Source organism: Cryptomeria japonica, chromosome 5 (genome assembly GCF_030272615.1).
Source record: "Cryptomeria japonica chromosome 5, Sugi_1.0, whole genome shotgun sequence".
Classification (NCBI taxonomy): domain Eukaryota; kingdom Viridiplantae; phylum Streptophyta; class Pinopsida; order Cupressales; family Cupressaceae; genus Cryptomeria; species Cryptomeria japonica.
The window spans coordinates 73,831,933-73,849,989 of record NC_081409.1 but is presented as its reverse complement, the minus strand read 5'-3'; positions in this window follow the sequence as shown (position 1 = coordinate 73,849,989).

Sequence of the window (18,057 nt, the reverse complement as noted above, 5' to 3'; positions counted from 1 at the left end):
TGAGGAAAAACCAAGATGGGAAAAACCTCGGTGAGAAATGCTGCTGGAGACTACTGCTCCAATCCAGCCTCACAATGAAAACCCCGGTTACAACATTTAGGGCACCAACCCAAGGAGCACCACTCCTACTTTAGGGTACCAACCCCTAATTTTAGGGCACCAACCCAAGGAGCACCAACCCTTGCATCGAGCTCCAACTCAGTGATTACAAAATCATATATCAGATACAAAAGTAATATCTTTGTTACAAAAGAACTTTGTAACTCATGCAAGTCTCTCCACCGGTTCTCCTCTATCCAATTCATTTCCGGTTCTTTTCTCACCTCTCTGTTGCAACCTTATCTCCTGCTGCAACCTTACTCTCTGTTGCAACCTTACCGGTTCAACATCTGCTTCTTCTTTGCCGATCCTTTTCTCTTTGCCGGTTCTCTTCTATCACACTACTGCTAACCACTACCAGTCTTCTTCACTCTGCCAATTCTTTGCTATCTGATCACTGCCAATTCTCTTCTTACCAGTTATCCACTGATTCTCGCTGTGCTCTTCTCTTTTTTGGGGTCTTCTCTGACTCTACTCTTCCAGTTCAATCACCACCAATGTACTCCTCTATCAGACTTAATGGTAGACTATCGGTTGCCTCACTCTCGCCGGTTGAACTCTTCTAACCAGTTAACTCTCACATACTCAGTCTCTTCTCTGATTTTTGTTGAGCACTTGACTGGTTACCTCTCTAGTTTTGAATCCCTTCACTGGCTTTTCTCACTCGTTCAGTAGCACCATTTACATCTTTGATTCACACTCTTATAGCCAGACTTTCCCGCCTAAATGTGAGTTCAAACATTTGCGTGCTAGGGTTTTTGCCATGCACTGAATCTATATTATATCTCTTCTCTGATCATCATGGCATACCATATCCAATTAGATATCATGTCCTTGACCGATGATCAAAACCCCATCAATGAGCATCATCATTTTGTTTACCTTGAGATTCACGTCTTCTATCTTTAGCCATCTGTAGCATGATTTTCGGCCTTGTGTCTAGTCAATCACCTGCATGATGTGGTTTCCTTCACCCACTTCAATTTGAAAGATCAGTCTGTACTAGCTCTTTGCTGTTTCCTTGATCTCTAGCCGCAATCCTCTGCCATCCTTCCTCGAGCTTTGCAGTCACCCTTAAATGTTGGACCAACCGCCAACAACCTCATTGACACACCACATCGACCTGTGCATGCATGCCACTTCACCTTCACGTGGCACCTTTGTTGGCTTCCACCTTGGCTCACTATGTCGGACCAACTTGGTCATCGACTAGTAGCACACAACTAGGTTTATCTTCCGATTATACCCTAACCGGTCTGCCTTCAACGTTCACTTTTATTCTCTTCTAGTAGAACACCTAAATTGGTCAACACACTTGCCATCCTACCTCATGCACATCTTCAATAGATGGGAACCTTTCACATCTGCACCTTATCATCTTTACTGGTGGATATACTTATCGACAACCACCTTGATGACACCATGTCATCAACCTTCAACAAACTCCATCTTCAATCCGGTTGCACTCTTTGTCTGCAATTGCTCAACCTTGCCTTCTTCATCATTTGACCGTTTCTCCTATAAACTATTTTGTCAAAGTGACACATATCCTTCTTTCTGTGTACAAGCAACTCACCATGTCTACCCGACTGATCTGGTGCATATATATGATCTCATGCACCTAAGGCAACTTAGTGTTTCACTGGTTGATCCAAGGTGAGCCTTCAATCACCTGCCTTCTACTCTTTTGTCTTATCTCGGAGGACTATTATGCATTCCATACATAATAGGAGACAAGCTTCACTTACCGGTGGGAGTGGATCCTTGTCATCTGCATCCAACATTGCACTAATATGGCTTCCTTGTCTAAGTAGGCATGTCTTCAAACAAGCACATGTGATCCGGTTGGGCACACTCTTTGTTAGTCTTCTCTTCTTCCTGTGATATCTTCTTCATCCGGTGACTACAACTTTGTCTGGTGGGAGTCCTGCTGTTTCACATCCACACATCATATTGGTTGGCACTTCTACATTAGCTCACCATGCAGATCCACTTGTTGGTTGGCAACAATGAACTGCCAACAAATCACTTACTGGTCGTTATCCAATACCGATCTCTAGTCCTTATGTCAACACAAGTCAACACCAACTTGTGTACCAATGACATACAACCCTTCTCATCAATCTCACATACCAGTTGCCATCCTATACCAGACAAACCTTCTCATCAATGTCCCATACCAGTTGCCATCCTTTACCGATTGACATCAATGACAACACAATGCCAACAATCTCCCCCTTTGGCATAGATGTCAACACATATAGTATCCGAAATACTACAGATTCTCTCCCCCCCTTTGTGTGTTCCATGGATTCTCACACATGTAGTATGCGACATACTATATAATCTCTCTCCCCCTTTGACAACAATGGCAAAGGGCACTGACAGGGTTTCTCTCCTCCTGGTGTCTACTGGGCACTGATACTTTTTTCTTCTCCCCCCCCACTTTTTTTTTTCTACCAAATGCTTCTCCTCCTTTGACCATCATACATTGCAGTCTCTCAATTCACAAAACTTGAGATGGAGGGCTCAACCACCAACTGAAACCAATTGCTCAACAACCAAGTGTATATACAAACCATAACCCTATTGCATATACAAGTCTTAAACCAATTGAAGACACGTGTTAGTGAATAAAACTTACTTGCCAGTCAGACTGGATCATCTCCCTTTGATATGCAGATGTTATTCTGACCCCAATTTTTTGATATCAAGTGTTGAAGATGACACTGATACCAATTGTATCTTCTCCGATACCAACTGTATGTTCTCTTGTGCAGGCAACTCTCCTCTTTTGCAGACAACACTCTCGGTGGTCCAGTTGTGATTTCAAATGGGCAGGCATTGAAATATCTCACAACCCCGGACATATCCAAAGACACAATCATATCGGTACAACCATAAATGTTTTCACTCCCCCTGTGGCTGTCAACTCCCCCTAAGTCATACATCTCAGGTCTTCATTTGTCTATTAGATTCTAAACCGGAGCCAAACTACCCCTTATACAAGTTGAGGTGTGCATATGTGATCAATCTAATGATCTATCAACTCCACAATTTCCACCACATCATATGACACGATCCTAGGTGTGCACAATGCCATACAATATCACTATCATGCCACATATCAAACCGATTGGCCCACAAAGAATGCACGCGTACGAGATCAACTACCGGGCCAACATATGTCATTCAGGTCTTTTCCAATACCACCTGAGACATAAAACACCTCAATACACGCTACCAGAATTATTGCAATGATCTTGGACCTCATTGTCTTACATAATTCACACTACCGGTTATTAGTCATATCAATACCATACTGCACATATCAGTTTCCTACACCGGTCCATCATCTCTACCGAAGCACCTTCCTCTAACACCTATCTACTCTTTTGTCCTTATCAATCATGGGGGTGAATGATCTAATCAATATGTTACTGCCCCCAAGGGCCTACATCTCCTTTAAGCCTTAGGAGATATCAGCTGTGCATTGAATGCACAGTGCTGGTCCATGGTCCTACTCTCTTCCTTCTTACTCCAAACCTACTTGGTCTCATTTTTCTTCTCATTTTCAGTCTTGGGAGCAGGTCTTACTTTCTTTTGATGAATCATCCTTGCTTTGCCGGATTCTGCCTCATGACCGGAAACATTGCTGTAGAAGTAAATAATATTTAAACCAAACACTTGACTAGAGGACCTTCTATCATATCAGTTAAACCATGTTCTTCTGGTCATGTTGTATAACAGGTTACTGGAACCAGTGGACCTCTTGATCCTGTAGGGGGCTTTCTCCTTTTGTTCAATGCAGCCCCTTGTCTCTCATATGCTTTATACCCATTTTCATATTGAGCATAGTTGTTGTATTGACTGTCACGTGATTGAACTTTCCTGTTCCTGCATTCATTACTTCTATGGCCAAGTCCATTGCAGATATAACATACATAGTTTAAATTTCTTGAGGCAGCAAATGGACTCTTTTTATTATGCATAGGAGCAGATCTATGCATGTTTCTACATATTGACATACTATGGCCATATGCATTACTTCTTGGATGGACAACTTTCTTATTTGTAGACCTCTTTATGCATTTATCTGCCCTATGACCATAATCTTTGCAAGAGAAGAAGTAGCTGGTAAATGATGGCATATGACTTACAAATTTATTTTGCTATGCATGAGGAGATCTTACCGGTTTAGTATCTCCATGACTGCTTCTTCGGGGATGGATCCTGGGATGTTCACTTTCTACAATTCTTCCATTTGATACCTTCTTTTCCCACACTTGCTTTGTCTTTTGGGTGGTAGCATTTCCTTGTCTTCTCCCGGTAGGAGGTCTTCTATGCTGTCTTCTTCTATTCTTACTTCCAGTGAAGCTACCTTCTCCTATCTTCCCTTTTCCTTTGGGATCCACATTCTTCCTCCTTCTTGTAGCACTGGTCTTCATTCTTAGTTTCATGTCTTCACCGGTTGTGGTTAGATCAACCTTCTTCCTGGGAGTATTTCGAATTGTGAAGATCCATCCCTTGTTATCTGCATTTCAAGAGATAAACAAAATGTCATTGTGGGGGACATTCGTGCTGGTGGAGCATTCACCGACACCACTTCCTAATACTCTGGTGCCTTTGGAGTGTTTTTGCTTCTTCAACGTTTTGCCCAAGGCATCACTACTGCCATCAAACCGGATCTCACCTTGAGCTCATCTTGACATTTCTCAAGGTCATTTAGGAGATTCTCCATATCTCCTTCTAGCTGTTGATATTATTTATCCTTGGCCTCTAGCTCAGATTCTAGATCATTACACCGACACTCCTTGGTGTCTTCTTGTTGAGTCTTCAACTTCTTCTTCTTCTTCATCTTCTTCTTCTTCAACTTCTTCTTCAACTTCAACTTCAACTTCTCATCAAAAGATATGGATTCATCTTCCTTATACAACTTACAACCTGTAACCATTGGTGTCCCAACTAGTTTATAGTCACTCATACCAAATGTCTTTAATACCTCCTTCACATACTTAGACCGTGTGATGAAAATACCACTCTTCATTTGCTTTAAATTTTTTATCTCTCCAACTAGAGACATTTCAAACTCACTTTTCATTACATTTGCAAAGTCATTTCTCATGTCATCATTTCCACCAAATATGATATCATCTACAAACACTTCACTAACCAGTATTTTATCTCCTTTAGATTTGAGATATATGTTGTTGTCTTCACCGGTTCTCTAAAACCCTATCTTCATTAGGTGTGAATGAAGCCTTTCATACCATTCTCTCGATGCTTGCTTTAATCCTTATAGTACCTTGAGCAACTTACATACCACATCCTTCTTGTCAGTTAAAGCATAACCATCTGGCTGCTCAATGTATACTTCTTCTTCTAGTATTCCATTCAAAAATGCAGATTTCAAATCCATTTGATATAATTTGAATCCTTTATGAGCTGCAAAAGCTAGTAAGGTTCTGACACCTTCCAGTCTGGCCACTGGTGCAAAAGTCTCACCATAATTTTCTTTTTCTTCTTGTGCATAACCTTTGCAAACCAATCTAGCTTTGTTGCGAACTACAACACCATCTTCATTCAACTTGTTCCTAAAAACCCACTTAGTACCTATTGCATTTTTATTTACCGGTCGGGGTACTAGAGTCCATGTGTTGTTCTTCTCAATTTGTTCAAGCTCCTCCTTGATAGCTTTAACCCAATGATCATCACCAAATGCTTCCTTAGCAGTTCTAGGCTCAATAGTGGAGATCATGCAAAAATTCTCTCTGATTCTTCTTTTGGTTAGTACACCAGCATCCTTATCTCCAATAATCTATTCAAGATTGTGATTGAGTCTCACATACCTTGGAATAACATGATCATTATCTTCAGGTTCATTTTCATTATCATCATCTTCTTCTGAATCTACCTATTCTGGTTGAACTGGTACATTAGTATTCTCTTTACTGGTTTCAGGTTTCACAGGTTCTGGTTCCAAAAACAAAATGCAAGGATCTTCATCCTTTTTCCCCACACTGGTTTCCCCTGAGAATTTAGAATACTCATCCACTCGAACATCAACACTCTCTATGATTCTCCGTGTCCAGTTGTTAAAACACTTGTAGGCCTTACTCTTGGTGGAATAACCAAGAAATATACCTTCATCACTTTTAGCCTCAAATTTTCTAACATAGTCACCTCTCTTAATAAAAAATTTGCTACCAAATATCTCGAAATAACCAACATTAGGTGATCTACCATACTAGTATTCATAAGGAGTCATGTCCTAACCTCTTTTTACCAAAATCCTGTTCATTGTGTAGACAACTGTGCTGATAGCTTCTCTTCAAATTTTTTTCGCTACACCTCCTTGTATCAACATCGTCCTAGCAGCTTCAACAACTGGCCGGTTGTTTCTCTCTGCAATACCATTCTGCTATGGTGTCCTGGGTGCAGAAAACTGTCATTTGATACCATTCTCTTCACAATATCTAGTGAATTCCTCAAAAGTGAATTCTCCGCCTTGATCTATCCTCAAACACTTTAGCTTCTTTCCACTCTCCTTTTCAGCTAAGGCCCTGAATGCCTTGAACTTACCAAATGCCTCTGTTTTATCCTTCAAGAATGTGACCCACATCATCCTTGAGCAATCATCAGTGAAGATCATGAAATATCTATCACCTTGAATACTTTTACTCCTTATTGGTCCACATAGGTCTGTATGAACCAAATCTAACAGATGCTCTGCTGAAAAAGACTTGCTCTTGAAAGTTGAGGATGTCATCTTTCCCAATTGACATTCCTTACATAGAGCATTAACCAGTTTGTCCAATTGAGGAAAACCTCTCACCGTCTTTGACTTACTCACTTTAACAATGTTATCAAAATTCAAATGACAAAATCTCCCATGCCAAAGCCAAATTTCATCTACTCTAGCAATTAAACAGTTGCTGACTTTAGGATTCAGGTGAAACAGGTTACCTTTAGTTTGCTTGCGGGTTGCAATCAATTCACCTTTGCTCCCATAGATTTTGCACATACCATTTTAAAACTACAATGGATATCCTCTGTCATTGAGTTGGGCAACACTCAACAGATTGTGCTTTAGACCTTCAACCCAATAGACATCATCTGCACTTCTCTTTCCATTAAGAGAAATAGTTCCCTTACCTTTAACCATGCAGGGTGAGTCATTACCAAATCTTACAACTCCGCCATCAAATTCCTTCAAAGAAAAAAAATTGCTCCAGTCATCGGTCATGTGATTGAACAACCACTATCAATGATCCAATCATCAGAATTATCCATTCGTGAAACTAAAGCTTTCTGATCAGATGTTTCTTCTTTAATGACTACAAACACAATGTCTTCATTAACATCACTATCGGATTCCTCATCAGTGATACCATCATCAACTGCAATAAGACAATCTCTCTTTCCTTTTCCCTTGTACTTCTTGAACTTGTCTTGCTTGTACTCATTACCACCATTAAGACAATTAGCAGCTATGTGTCCAATCTTGTTGCATGCAATATATTTCAAAGGTAATTTACCTCTATATTTGCCGGTACCTCTGGGCAACTGCTTGGCCAACAATGCTTCAATCTCAACTAAATTGTCTTCATCATTAACTTCTCTGCTAGATCTAGATTCATAACTATGACTAACATCTCTACTTTTTTTCATAGATGGGTTAGAAACAAAAGCTCTAAATGCCGATTCAGATTTCTTAATACTACCATCATAACCATTTAATTCAAAAGCAGTAAGCTTACCAACGATGGAATCAAGGGTTACCTTGGTTTTGTCAATAGATTTCAATTCTTGAATGGCTGCAACTCGGATAGCGTAGACCCGTAGCAGGGTTCTCAATACCTTACCAACTACTGTGGCATCATCCATTTTACCACCATCACTCTTAATCTCACCAACTATCTCTTTTATCCTCCGACCATACTGTTGGATATTCTTACCTTCAGCCATCCGCATGTCATCAAACTTCCCTCTTAGACTCTCTTCCTTGGCAATCTTCACATGTTCATCACCGCTATAAATATCTTCAAATTTCTTCCATAAATCATGTGCAGTCTCCAGACCATGAACATCAACATATTCGGCATCAGATAAAGAACTGATAATAGCCTCTAGTGCTTGATTATTTTCTTGTTGCTCTTTCTTTTGATCATCAATCATAATCCCAGTAGGTGCAACATATTAAGTATTAACATGTTCCTAGTATTGGTTTCCATGACTTGATATAAATTTTCATTCTGTCACTCCATATCCTATAGTTCTCTCTATTAAACTTTGGACCTTCCTTCTTCATCAAGATCTACAAGATCTTTTCCTCAAGCTATTAGGCTTAAACCTTAGAGGACCCGAGAATAGCTTTGATACCAGCTATGTGTCCAATCTTGTTGCATGCAAAACATTTCAAATGTAATTTACCTCTATATTTTCTGGTACCTCTGGGCAACCGCTTGGCCAACAATGCTTCAAGGTCAACTAAACTCTCTTCATCATCAACTTCTCTGCTGAATCTAGATTCATAACTATGATTGACATCTCCATTTTTTCTCATAGATGGGTTAGAAATAGAAGCTCTAAATGCTGATTCAAATTTCTGAATACTACCATCATAACCATTTAATTCAAAAGAAGTAAGTTTACCAATGATGGAATCAAGGGTTACCTTGGTTTTGTCAATAGATTTCAACTCCTGAATGGCTACAACTCGGATAACATAGACCGGTAGCAGAGTTCTCAATACCTTACTAACTACTGTGGTATCATCCATTTTACCACCAACACTCTTAATCTTACCAACTATCTCTTTTATCTTCTGACCATACTATTGGATATTCTCACCTTCAGCTATCAACATGTCATCAAACTTCCCTCTTAAACTCTCTTCCTTGGCAATATTCACATGTTCATCACCACTATAAATCTCTTCAAGTTTCTTCCATACATAATGTGCAGTCTCCAAACCATGAACATCAACATATTCAACATCAGATAAAGAACTGATAATAGCCTCCAGTGCTTGATTATTTTCTTTTTGCTCTTTCTTCTGATCATCAGTCATAATCCCAATAGGTGCAACATATCGAGTATTAACATGTTCCCAGTATTGGTTTCCAAGACTTGATATAAATTTTCATTCTGTTACTCCATATCCTATAGTTCTCTCTATTAAATTTCGGACCTTCCTTCTTCATCAAGATCTACAAGATCTTTTCCTCAAGCTATTAGGCTTAGACCTTAGAGGACTTGAGATGTGCTCTGATACCAATTGATGGTATGATGAAAGAACAAGGATCTGGTCAACTACTGAGGGGGGGGGGGTGAATCAGTAGATAGAAAAACTGATAAAACTTCACTAATCTCAAAATCAATCTCTCAAAGTAAACTTAGAACTATCTGTATACGGTGAAAATGGATAACAATTATAACAATATTGAAAGACTAAATGGATTCAACAACAAAACCCTAGCCTAACAACAACAAAGATCCACCATAACATATGAAGATTACCTAAGACAATGCAAATCAAATGAAATCACAAAGATTATACCATCACATGTCCAATAGGGTTTGAATCTCCATTCTTCCTATCTCCATTGATCTTGCTTGATATATTTGCTCTCAGATTTTATGTGCACAAGAGCTCAACAAAGAATGGAATGTGGTTGCAACTAGGATCGCATATGAAGGTGCAAAGCATAGTGTAGTCAATTGATCAAGTAGTCAGGAGGGTTTGATAATGAAGGAAGCATCTCCTTATATAGAAGACACTATAAGAAATGGAGGGATAAGATTGAGAGGTGTAAAAGAGGTCGGCTATGATTAAAGGGTAGGTAGAGGAAATAATAAAATAATGAAAGGGATAGGTAGTATATGAATTAAGAGATGAATGACATGTGTCATGGGTAGAAAAAGGTTAATGAATTAATTAAATAAATAAAGATTTATTTAATTAATAGAGGAAGTGAGATCAATTAAATAAATAAAATATTTATTTAATTCAGGAAAAGGATAATTTAAATAAATAAATGTATTTATTTAAATGAGAAATAAGGCTAGAAGAGGATAAATGAATTAATTAAATAAATAAAGATTTATTTAATTAATAGAAGAATTAGGCTAAAGTAATTAAATAAATAAAATATTTATTTAATTAGATTGGACAATTTTAGGTGTCTACACTATCAATGCAATATCTCTGTGAAGATAAAAACTGTCAAACTAAGCCGGTTAACTGTTACAACAAATAACAATAAACAACTTGAAACTTATAACCATTCAAATACTTTTACTGATATAAGTAAAACTTCATATTACTGCCGGTTATCATGACTTATCAAAGTGGAACAAGTAGTTAAGCAAATCAACCATAAAAACATAACCACAAAAACATTCACCACTTGACACAATATTTTTGACATGGAAACCCAAATGGGAAAAACCACGGTGAGATGAGACTCACAAGATAACTATCTGAACTCTTTTGAAGTTTGCCCTGTTAGGAGCCAAACCTGTTAAAGCTTTTACAAAAAGTCCTGTTAAGAACTGATCCTGTTAGGAACCACCCGGTTAAGGGATTGACTATAATGCCTTGTTATAAGCAATACCCTATGAGGAGTAACCTTTGTAAAGGATTTAGAATCCAAGATAATGGATCACATTGTTAGAGGATTTGAATAACACCAAGCTTGTTAGAGCTTACCCGTTTAGGGGATTTAACTGTTGTAATTGTTAGAAAACAACAAGAGTTTGCTGATTTGTTTGAATAGCACTTCACTTGCTTGTTCAGATCCTTTTCATGCTCCTATCTTCCTTTACTCAAACTGTAGATACATCAACCGGTTCAGAAACCACACACTCAACTGATCTTTGCCAACACTTCAACTAAAACAACTCATCGACCTTATAAACAAATCAACTAGGTCGGTAACACAATAAAAGCCTAATTTTCATAGAGATTACAAACAAGTTGGTTCAAGTATGACCATTGGATTACATAAAAATATCTACACATCATTCAAGAAAGCCTCGACCACTCCTTGATCACCACTTCATCGAACTTCGTAACTCATCACACGCTTTGCATTACATGCAATATACTTGCTCATTCCCAAGACAAAAAACATTAACTCAATGCGCCAAAATCACTTTGAAACTCTCTTCATACAATATGCATACATGTTATAATCATTACTGCTCGTCATCAGATCATAAACCAATATAACCAATTCACCAAACTTAATCGGTTAGAGTTTATCAAAACAATAGGTAGGGTTTACCGTTTCAACTCTCCAACACTTAGCAATACTGGTTTACTCCACAAACTAACCTACCGGTTACAGTTTCCTTTCACTTGCTCTTCCTACCAGTTACAAAACAACATTATACCAATAACATTATTACCGGTTAATTGACATCAATGACAACATAACAAATCATTAATGCAATCTTCATGCAAATGCTTACAGGAGCATGGACTGTGATCCAAAACATTGATCCAAAAAGATTAATACAATTTAATCTAGAAGAAACATTTTTTCCAAAAGGTGAAAAATATTAAAAGAGGGTTGAATATTTTTGACAAAGGAGAACATGTCAATAAATTTTACATTTGTCAAAGCTAGAAAAGAGGAAAAATTGTTGCCTAGTGCAATAAAGGGCAATTCAAAGTTAAGTGGGAAATGAAAAACTCAAAATTTAATGGGAAAAGGGAGTCAAAAAATAATGACCACATCTACCGCAATACATGTCACTTGCTATTTTGGGTGGAATTCATTACTAGTTATAGGTTTCAATTATTTAAAGTGATGAATGCAATCATTTAAGGAGCTTCCATTCTACACCAAAAAACTCTTGTCAAAATTGTTCTAAACACTTGTGTTCAATCAATAAGATCTTAGGATAAAAATCATTAGGTTTGTTGGAGACTAGAGGATGAAAACCATTTGGTTTCAATAAGGATGAAATCATTTTGTTTCTATATTACAATTTTAATTAGAGGTCGTTAATAAACTTTCATGAGTTACAAGTTCTTCCAAGTTTGTATAATTTATAGTTTTTTGTGGCGGGTTTAATAATAGTACTTTTAATTATCATTATTGCTACTATAGCTATTGTTTATATTTTTATTACAACATATTTTTATGTATTTCAAATCCTATTATAAATAAAAAATGATCTAGAATATTATATATATTATTGCCTTTATTTTTAATTTGGTTTATCAATGAAGGCAAGAAAATATGGAGAGATCTGGGCTTTTACAATATACGGTTATAATTTATAAATTTAAATTTTATTTGTCAAAATATTTTGCTAGGATTATTACAATGCTCATTTCTCTAATTTTTGGAGCTATAATATTTAGTGGCATGCTTTACAAGCAATTATAGATTTTCCCAAACACCTTTAGTTCTCATAAATTTTAGACCCTTATGATCAATTTAGTAAAATAGTTTGTGCATGCATGATTAAATATAAAAATGATTATATATGTGCATACAACCACCTAATTGTCTGAATAGCTTGTAAAATACAACATGTTCATTGATTCATCTTTCATGGTTAAGACCAAGTTATACAGAGATTGAGATTGTTAATTTTCTTTTAGGATATTGATCACCTCCCACAAGCGGAGAGGTACACATAGTATTTTAGCTAATATATTGAGTGTGTAAAAGAACCCATCAACAAGACTATTCCAATTATGATCAAACATGAGAAGGGGTCATACATGTCAAGAGAGATATTTGTATATCATTGAATCTACCATGGCACCCAATAAATCCTAAGAATTTTTAGATGTAAAAAAATAGATGGCTTCCACCAATCCACAATCCACTCCTAACAGTCATATTTTGTATTCATGTGTTGGATAGGTTCTCTTCCACCCAAATATTTAATTTTATTGGCTATATTATAGGAGATAATATAATGGTCTTGATAGATTGTGGTAGCACTCATAATTTTATAAGGCAAAAATATGCTAATCGACTGTACCACTATGTATATGCTTATAATTATTTTCAAATTATGGTGGCCAATAGCACTACCATGTCCTATGGGGACAAGTTTCACAATTTCAAGCTTACATTAGGAGACTAACATGAAATAAGTGATTGAGGATTCTCTTGGAAGAAGTGGATGGATGGTAATAAAATGGTACTTTGAAGTACCTTGGGAGTATGGAAAAATATTTGAGCTGTGTGCCATGTACCAACATCCATACCTTTTGTATAAAGGAATTTATGTTGGGGTTAGCCATGGGGGCTTCACTAGCTAGGCAATATTATATCACGTGCATTCATATTGGGGGGTTTAATATCCCAAAAATGAGGGTGCAATAAATTGCCTATTGGTGAAATAGGGGGGTTTTTAATTTTGACTGAAAAATATAAAATTTGGTGAAAATAGGGGGGCTTTTAGTTCGGGCTATGTATTGGGAGGGGGTAAAAAAAAGGAGTTTAGGGAAATATTTTTGAAAATAGGGGGATTCTTTAGTATTCCATGAATGCACGTGCTATAATGTAGGCTCATTAAGTGAAGCTCCCATGAGGTTATCCAAGACCAAAAATAAGAACAAAAATAACTTCAAGTGAATAATGAGTATAATCATACATGTATTTTAAATTATAGATTTAGAGTGCCAAATTTACAATAAGAAAATTTGCATATAAAGATAAGGAAGTGGAGGTAGGACTTAATGTTTGGCTACCCCTCCAAATGTGCAACACATGCTAGCTCATATGACCAATATTAGAGCATATGTTTAGTGTGTACGAGATATGTTTATCAAGAGGTGAGTACATGTGTCTCAACCACATTAAGTGAGACATAATATAAAGGGTCTCTAGTTAAAGATTGAGCAAGTGTGAATGTGTCAACCTAAAAAGAGTGATATGTTAACTAGTTTAATAACGATCCTATTTACACTAACACACCCTCCAAGTGAAACTTAGGATGGATAAATATAATGGTGAATATTTTAAAACTAGGTCATATTAGATACCCATTTACAAATTTCATAAATAAAGTAAAGGAAGAAATTTGTTAAAAAATACCTCTTTGAAAGAGAGAAATGATACATTTAAAGAGAATGTACAAGTGAAGAAGATAGAGGATAGAATGAAGTACTCATCATGAACCCCCATAGGCTACTTATATAACATAAGTACAAGAAAAATTCCCCACATAGAAGAGATAAAGATATACTATGGAACCCCCAAGATGATAGATCTTGCAGTGATGAAAGATGCTTGAAGAAAAATGTACAATGTGATCCTTTGATGTTGAACAATATTTCTCCCTCATGGAAGGAAGAAATTTGTACATAGGTGCATGAAATATTTCCATGTGAGAAGAATGCGAGTCTCTAAATGATGCACAAGTTCCAACAATAATGATGTGATATATAAAAGTTTCTCAAATGCTCCATGTGAAGGTTGGTGTAGGATATGATCTAAAGATGTAGATGTAGTGATAACATCATTGATATGGTCATCATCAATAGGGCCTACCAACTCTATAAAATGAGATTCACTAAACAAGTTTGATACTCTTGTCAAGTAATAATCTCAATCAACTATATTGGGAACACAAATGTGAAGATCCCATTGTCCTAAATCATAAGAAAACAAAAATGTAGGAACCCTCAATCCCAAAGAAGTGGGAAGTGAAAGAGATAACATATCAATGCAATATGTAGGAACTAATGAGGAGGATAGAACTCTAAGGTTCAAATAACCAAATTGTATCTCCTTCTACATGCTAAAAGAATTAGTGTTATCTATAGTCAAACCATGATCAAAGTTGACAGAACCAAAGGAAGAAAAGGTATACAATTGGGAATCATGATTAGCATGTCCTATAGCAATAACATATTTTCTCTAGAAATCTCTAATTATCATTAATTGGGTATTTGGTTGTGAGGATTTTGTTCATGTGCCTCAAGAGAAGTGATCTAAAATGGTTCCAAAACCTTAGAAATGCATATTAATTGGTTACAATGGGAATGTAAAAAGTTCTAAGCTTTGGAATCCTCTAGCTCATAGAACGATCTTTTCTAGAAATGTTATTTTTCAGGGAGTTTAGACCTTACTCAAGTGAAGAACAACCAAAGGAGTAGAAAAATATGTTGCACTTCAAGATAACGATTGAGAAGTAGGAAGATGTACATGTTGAAGAACAACAAGATGGATCTAAGGATAAAGAAGAATAAGAGAGTTAGAGAGTTTAGATTATGTGTAGAATGAACACACATAGGAAGATGAACATGTAGAGCCCATTACTCCTACTTTGAGAGGTCAAAAAGAAAATAGAGTCATTTTGACAGGTATATCCCACCAAATGGCTATTGTAATTTTTCTTTGTTGAATATTGACAATGAAACTAGATCTTATAGGGAGGCTCTATCTTTAGAGGAAAGCGAGTCTTATAAGGAGTGAGGAGGATCATTGTGTTTGTATTAAGGTAGTTGATGTTCAAATACTAATTATTGTCTTGTATGTTGATGATATGTTGTTTCTTAGTAATAACAAGGTGATGATTAGAGAATCTAAGGCCCAAAATTTTTGCAATATGAAGGACTTGGGGGATGATAAATATATTCTTTGGATGGAGATCAATAGAGATTGGGTTGACAAAAAGCTTTGGTTAAGATTGAGTAAGTATCTTGATACTATTTTGTAGAGGTTTAATATGCATGACTATAAGCCATATAGTATTCATTTCTAGTTGGTACTAAGTTGATTTTAGACATGCATTTGAGATCTATGATGATTTTGAGGATATTTATAAGGTTCCTTGTGCTAGTTCCATTGGAATTTTTATGCATACAATGGTTTAAATTAGACTAGATATCGCCAAAGCAATGACAACTTTGAGTAGGTTTATGTCTAATCTTGGTAAAGAGAATTGGAATTTTGTTAAGAGGGTGTTTAGATATTTGCAAGGTAATTCTAGTTATGATTTGGTTTATCATGGCACTATTAATGTGGTTAATTCATTGAAAATACGTGATTTTGTTGATGTAAATTGGGTGGGTGACTTAGATAGTCGAAGGTGCACTAATGGCTATGTATTTACTTTGTTTGGAAGAGCAACGAGTTAGATGAGTAAGAGGCATACCAATTTTTTTTTTCATCATTGATGTAGAGTATATGGTTGCTAAATATGCCTCTAATGGGGTAGTATGACCTTATAGATACTTGGTATTGGCATTGGTTTTGATTATAGGACTGTGAAGATCACATGTGATAGTTAGAGTGCTATTGATTTGACTAATAATCCCACGATCATAATCATACTAAGAATATTGATGTTCAATATAACTTTGTGTGAGAAATGGTTGAGAATGGTAAGGTATTGATAGATAATGTTGACACTTTGGATAATGTTGTAGTTTCTCTTATGAAGTTGGTGACCAACATAAAGTTCTGTTGGTGTAGGAAGGCCATTGGTGTTGATCACTATACTTAATTTTATTTTATGTATCTCTTGGATGTAATTGCAATGAATAATTTCAAGTGGGAGGATTTTAGGATAAGGTGACATTAAACTTGCAATCTCAAGCCATTCACAAGTCCTCATGTTCCTTGTAAAATGTTTTCTAGCTCATGTGAGGAAAATATTAAATATCTGTACTTTACGGCTAATTGCAATTGCATTTTCAAGAGGTGAACATGAAGAGGTTATATAAATAAATTAAAATGGAAAAATACACTTCTTTCCATGTCCAAATGAATTCCCAAGTTTGGGAGGAGAATAGGGGTACATTTGGAGATCTGAAGTGTAAGGGAGAGTTACAAAGAATCTGGAATGTCAAAGGTCTAAGTGTCTTTGGTTATGACACACCTAAGATAGAGTTACTTGAAGAGTTTAATTATTTTATAATGTCTCTTGTCTATTCATTCTCCAAGGCGTGGATTTTTACAAGAGGTAGTTTACCCTTTGTTTTGGGAAACAACAATTATTTTCCATCTCCCAGTTTGCTATAAATTGAAGTCATGGAATAGTTGTTTCATCAAAAATTTCTTATAGGTTTTTAGGTGTTTTTGGGTCTATTTGGAGAAGTATAATGAAGTGTATTATTGTGTTGTTATATATCTTTTGAAGAGTAATAATACACTTGCCCTGTTTCTCTAAACAAGTTTTTTCTTGAAATAGTTTCTCCACATAAATATGGTATCTCTTTTGGTAAACTAATATCAATTTTTTAATCACATAAGTAGTTATTGCAAGATTTATTTACCTTGATTGTCAATGAAATCAACAAAAATCTTCCCTTCCTTTATGACTTTCCTTGAATCTATGTTGTAGAAATGGATGCACTGTAACTTTAACTTTGGTGACTCTAGAGACATTGGAACACCTCTAGCCATATGAAATCCACTTTAGACCAAATTATTTGTTGTGTGAGTTGTATTTGATACACTAAACCTTGCATGGCATTCTACCAAGTCAACAAGTCCTAGGTTGGTATTAAAGATGGTGCCATAATGATGTACTACCTTTGTATTAGGAAACACTCCTTTAAATTTGAACTTCATCCATTTAAGTCTGCGACTCATATCTCTTGATTTGAAAATAATAAGAGTTACCCTATAAAGAATGCATTTACACTAAATATTTATTATATGGTTGCCAACAATTTATTGGATTTAGGGATCATTGAGAGGTGGGGGGGGGGGGGGGGGGGTGAATCAGTGATATACCGGTTAGTAGATTTTCAAACTTAACTTTTAATCACCATAAGCATACACTTCAAACTGAAATGCAAAAAAAAAATAACAAACTGTAATGCCCCTACCCTAGTTGGCCTTGTAAAACCCGTTTGACCTTGGTTGACTTCCTACGTGGCATTCTTGAATGGTGGATTTACCGTTATGTAATGTTGTAGATTAGACTATATGAATATTGTGCGTACCTATTATTGTGCTTTTGCATCGA